This window comes from Galeopterus variegatus, unplaced genomic scaffold (genome assembly GCF_000696425.1).
Source record: "Galeopterus variegatus unplaced genomic scaffold, G_variegatus-3.0.2 Scaffold3487, whole genome shotgun sequence".
NCBI lineage: Eukaryota > Metazoa > Chordata > Mammalia > Dermoptera > Cynocephalidae > Galeopterus > Galeopterus variegatus.
This window is the reverse complement of record NW_007729598.1, coordinates 186,083-192,265: the sequence shown is the minus strand read 5'-3', so window position 1 is coordinate 192,265 and position 6,183 is coordinate 186,083.

The following is a 6,183-nucleotide window of genomic DNA, read 5'->3' as shown; positions in this document are numbered from 1 at the left end:
TGCTCTTATAAAGCCTTTCATTGACTGGATCAGGCCCACCTAGAGTCTCAAAGACTATGTCTTTTCTTAAAGTCAACTAACTGAGGATGTTAATCACATCGACAAAGTATCTCCACAGAAACACCTACACTAGTGTCACTGAATGATGAGGTACAATGCCCGCCCATACTGACACATGAAACTGACCAGCAGAGCTGCCCATCACCCATCTTCTGAGAAGTGTGGGCTTCTCTGCTGAGCAGGAATCTTGCGGGGGGGGGGGGGTCAAATGGACTGAAAATATATGGAGACTTCTGGGTTTCCACAGTTCATTCCAAGGGACAGTGATCGAATCTGCACTCCACTGGGCAAATCCCGATAATGATGTTAATGGTAGATATTTTCTGAATCATTCACTTTTCATCCAGGTAGTGCGGAAGTGCCAAGCCACTGGAAAAAAGTTATACCTTTCTAAAGTGCAGATTTACTTTATTTTTCCTTCCTTCCTCCCTTTTCTCTCTCCCTCACCTCCCTCCTTCCTTTCTTCTTTCCATCTTTCCTTCCTTTTTTTTCTTATTTCTTGAAGAGTTTAATCTCTTGCATGGACAACTGGTTGATCTTCCAACCAAGGTAGCACCTTAGAAAAAACAGAAGGAAACCAGTGGACTCAGGATTTTGAGGACAAACATCACCATCTTCATCATCAACAATGCTCCATCATTGATCTACTGCTGGTCATACTTTTTTTTTTCTGTTACAAAAGATAATAATAATAGTAATACATTTTATATGAAATTTTCAAAATTTACATGACATTTTCATATGCCCACTTTATTGTATGTGTTATTTATTTCATATACATTTAATTTGTTTTCACAATAGCCTCATAATATTGAATCTTCTTATTATTTTATTTTATTGTTGTAGCAACTGAGGCACAAAGAGGGTAAGTAACCTGCTCTATGTCAAATAGCCACAAAGTGGAAGAGCAGGAAGTGTGCAAATGTACGTAATTTCTCTTTTAGTTGTCTTCTTTATGCCATGTTCTTTGTTGGTGTATTTATATGCTCCATAGTTAATTCCTGTAAGGCTGTTAGCTCATTCAAAATAAACGGTCCAGCTCCCTGAAAAATTTTTTAGATATTTTAACATAATACAAGTGAATAAGACCCCTGTCCACACTTCACAATTTTGTTGCTTGCACAGGACACATCCTTCAGCTGAGCAAGTACCCTAGGAAACCAACATGTCAATCAGGGTATTGCTTGGTGTGCTGGAAATAAACTAAAAGGAATGGAATGATATTACAGTATATCCATCAAGTTATGGAAACCTGAGCAATTGTTTCTGCTAGGGATATTTATGTCTAAAATTGGGAACTGGTTATTTAGAAACAAGGATCACCTCCCATAAATGAAGCTGGGGACCCACTAACAATAGTATTGGGTTTTTAGGAGTGCAAGTTAATTGTAGTCCTGCTTTCCACACCAGATGTGGAAACAATTGATACAGGAATCAGACAGTTATTACTGATGAAAAGTGGATCCCAGCACATTGCTCAGCAGGCTTACTAACCTTCACTCTTGAATTAACCATACCCTCTGAGTCCCAGGCACCTGCCTGCCTCTGCCTCATGGTAGGGCTTGCCCAGTAGCCTCTGGTGTGTGGACAAGGGAGGCAGGCAGCCCAATGTCATGAGAAAGCCCAGGCTCAACCACAGTCACCGAGTTCCTTCTCCCCAACTTATCACCCCAACAAATTGCTCTTCCTCCTATGTCAGCCCCTACACACTGGTAGAGCTGCGCCTTTGGTGACAATACTGGAAAACTTGCATCTGACAAAGAGTATCTCCTTTAGCCTTCAGTGCCTGCTCCCAGACCTCTCAGTCCTTCCAATGACAGTGCCTGGCACAGCAGGGGCTCCAAAGTCACACAAAGTGCCATCTTTTCTGGCTGATTGGTGCCCAGGCTCTACAGGCTGTTAAATATTTTGACTGTCATACCCCAGTATGCAGAGGAGAGGCAGGATCATTCCCACTTTTTTCTATCAGGGAGTCATGATTCCCTGCTTGGTATGAAAACCTGAGGTGTAGGAGAAAGCATTCCCCCAAACAACATGACTCTCCAACACTCCTCTTCCAGAACTCAAAAATCAACTATTAAAGACCTTTATCTGTGTAGCAGTGGCTCATTATAGAAATGATCATAGGTTGCAGAAATTTTGTTTAATTACAATTTTTAGTAATTTAACTGCTATCTCTGAAAGCAATTCTAAACCCTTTGGAGACTTGGAAGAGACACCTAATTTTAACAGTTGCATGTTAGCTCCTGGAAGTGAGAGAGTTCTGGAAGAATTTCCATCATTGCTCTTTCTCCTACCCATTAGGTCAGATCCTCCTGGTCCCAATCAGGATCCTTCCTGAACCTGCCCCCAGATTCTGGATGAGCCATCTTTTGAGCCAGCAGCCCATTGAAGGCACCACAGGGTCTCAATTCTCTCTTCAGTCCAACCAAGGAGTCATTGGAAATTGATTATTTTAGCTCAGCGTAATGCAGACCACAGTAATGCTTATCAGCTTAACCTGTCTTCTGTATTTCTTGCATGTTTTCTTTTTACTTTTTGGGTTTTAAAGTGCTACATGTACTGCAATGAGATATCACTCCATACCCACCAAAAAGTCCACAATTTAAAAAACCAACAACTCCAAATGCTGGAAATGATGTTGAGAACAAGAGCACTCATGCGTTGCTGGTGGAAATACAACATGGTACATCTGCTTTGGCAAACAGTTTGGCAGTTTTTTACAAAGGTAAACATACACTTATCATATGACTCAGAAATTTCACTCTGGGATATTTACCCAGAACTGGAAACAACCCAGAAGTCCATTAACAGGGAGAAAGAATAAACAAATTCTGGCATATTTGTACAACAGAATACTGCTCAACAATAAAAAGAACTAACTACCAACAAATACAAAAGCCAGATGCAAGAAAAAAACATGCCATGTGAATCTGTTTACATGAAATTCTGTAATAAGCAAACCAATAGTGACGGAAAGCACGTCCATGGCTGCCTGGGCCAGGATTTGAGGGAAGGGTTTGACTGCAAAGGCAACGAGGAAACCTGGTAGTAATCACACTCCAAACTCTGAAATTGGATGCTGTGATCATGTATAATTTATTCTCCAACGAGTTTTTATGATGTTTTTGTAAGATTCCTGAGTGGTTTTTTTTTCAGGACTCACACAAAGAACTTTTAAAAAAAATACCTCTAGTGAAGTATAACTTGTACGCAATAAAATATAACCATTTTAAATGTATCATTTGAGGAAGTTTTAACAAGTATATACATATATGTGTATACCCCAATCGAGATATAGGACATTTCCATCATCCAGCATGCAAAGAAGTTCTAACTGGAACCCCAGAGGATCTTGTGGGAGAGATTGTGCTAAGTAAACTAAAAGGGAGACTGAAGGCTTCATCCACAGTGCCCCCCCTCCTCTTACATGCAGGTACACTGGCCTTTAGTCACCCACACCCTGGACCCCTCACTTCTACTCACAAATAAACATTCATAAAACCAAACACCGTCAGATATCTCAGCTCTTTATTCTCAGGCTAAAAGTCAGAGAGAAGGATCGAGCCACAAAAATATGACACTTTATGAGTTTTAAATCACTTTCCTAATTTACTCATTAGAGAAATCTGTACAGGTCTCTGGGGTGTCTGATAGATGGTAAAATTTAAATGGCAGTTTACAAGTTGAAAATGTTTTCACATTCAAGCTGTGCATGTGATAAGCACAGGGGGAGTGTCAGCTAATACCATCATCGTCGTGTGTGCACTTCACTGCTGAGAACAGCACTGCCGAGCCCCAAGTGCTTGTCACCAAGAACAACTGGCCACGGATACCTCCTTATTGTCCCAAGGGTAGTATCAAGGAGGTAGAAACCCAAAGTTGGAGTGGACTGAGAGAGGCATAAGGAATATCCCTGCCTCTAGAATGTACTCTACAGAATGCACGTGCAGAGACAGTGTAGGACCTGAATTTGTACCTAGTCCAATATCCCACTCCTAGGAGGATCGCAACTTCAGGATTCAGCCTCTGTTTGAATACTCCGGAACGTACAGCACATGCCCTCTAAGAATTTTATCTGACCTCCTATCATTTAAACCTCTGATCCTAATTCCACATTCAGATCAGCCTCAGTAAATGGAAATATGGCCTCATTTCAAAAGCTCTTCAGTGGAAAGAGATGTGAGATTCCAACTTTGGCCCCAGACAGTCGCACTGTTGGAAAATCCATAAGGAAAGGGGCCTCTTTCTGAACTTAGCCTCTCCCTTAATTTTGGTTGAAAAACAGAAATTCATTATAGTAGGATCTTGACCACAAGGTCAGCCATGAGCTGGTCTTTCCTCCAGCAAATGTCCAAGTGCTTTGAGTGAACTGCATCAATAGGAGCAGAGAGAGAGAGAGAGAGAGAGAGAGAGAGAGAGAGAATCTGAATATCTGCGAAGAGCACAAGTGGTGAAGGTAGGGCTTCACAGAGACGAGTGAGGGGTGTCTCCAGATATTACCCCAACGTATATTGTTTGTTTGACCCCCAAAAAGCTAGGATAGGATAGGATAGAGGTCAAAACACAAGATTTTATTTGGAGAGCATGGCTCTTGCATACCTCCTTAAAGTTATTCGACTGATATAATCAAGTCACCTCCCATCCCTAGGTTTTCATTTTCTCCCCTATAAGATGAGGACAAATGAACTAAATCAGTGCGTCCAGAAGTAAATTCCTTGCAGACATTAGCCCTTTGAGTTGCTCCATGAAAAGAGAGAGAGAGAGAGAGAGAGAGTGTTCTATGGTCTAAAGCAGTAGTTTTCAACCAAGGGCAATTTTACCATTCAGAGGACATTTGGCAATGCCTGGAGACATTTCTGATTGTCACGACTTGGGGAGGGGAAGCTGCTACTATCGTCTAGTGGGTAGAAGACAGGGATGCTGCTAAACATCCCACAATGCACAGGACAATCCCCCACAGCAAATAATTTTCTGGCCCAAAGTGTCACAGTGCCAAGGAACTAAAATCCAATGAGAAACCCTGGTCTAATGAGATTGGGATATTGGAGCATAGTCTTATCACTTTCTCAACTCACAATTTATCAATATTAAAATAATGAATTTTTCAAAATCTTCCTGCTATTTACTTCTAGTTTTATGTCATTGTGGTCAGAAAAGATATTTAAGATGGTTTCAATCTTCTTAAATACATTAAGACATGTTTTGTGGCTCAGCATATGATCTATCCTGGAGAATGTTTTTGCACACACTTGAGAAAAATGTGTATTTTGCTGCTGCTAGCTGGAATGCTCTGTGTATATCGGTTAGGTCTATTTGGTCTATAATGTTATTCAAGTCCACTGTCTCCTTATTTATTTCCTGTCTGGCTGATTTGTCCATTGCTGAAAATGGGATTTGAAATCCCCTACTCTTATAGTATTGCTGTCTGCTTCTCCCTTTAGTTCTGTTAATATTTGCTTTAAATATTTAGGTGCTCCAATGTTAAGTGCATATATATATTTACAATTGTTATATCCTTTTGATGAACTGATTCCTTTATCAACATATGTCTCTTGTGACAAATTTTGAATGAAAGTCCATTTTTGTCTAACTACAGACACCCCTGTTCTCTTTTAGGTGCCATGTGTATGGAATATTTTTTTCCATCCCTCCACTTTCAATCTATGTGTCTCCTTAATGCTAAAGTGAATCTCTTATAGGCAGCATATTACTGGATCTGGTTTCGGTTTGTTTTGTTTTTTAATCCATTCAGCCATTTGGTGTCTTTTGGTTGGAGAATTTAGTCCATTTACATTTAAAATAATTTATTGATTTCTATTACAAGTTTGTTCATTGATTACTGACTGTTTTATAGTTCCTTTCTTCCAAGCTTGCTGTGTTTCTTTGTGATTTGTTGAATTTTTTGTAGTAGTATGCTTTAATTCCTTTCTCTTTATCTTTTGTATGCCTACTAGTTTTTTTTCTTGTAGTAACTATTGAACTTACATAAAACATCTTATAGTTATGACATTCTATTTTGAGCTGATTACAACTAAATTTCAACTGCATACAAAATCTCTACACTTTTACTTCCTCCACCCATATTTTATGTTATTGATGTCACACTTTACATTTTTATTT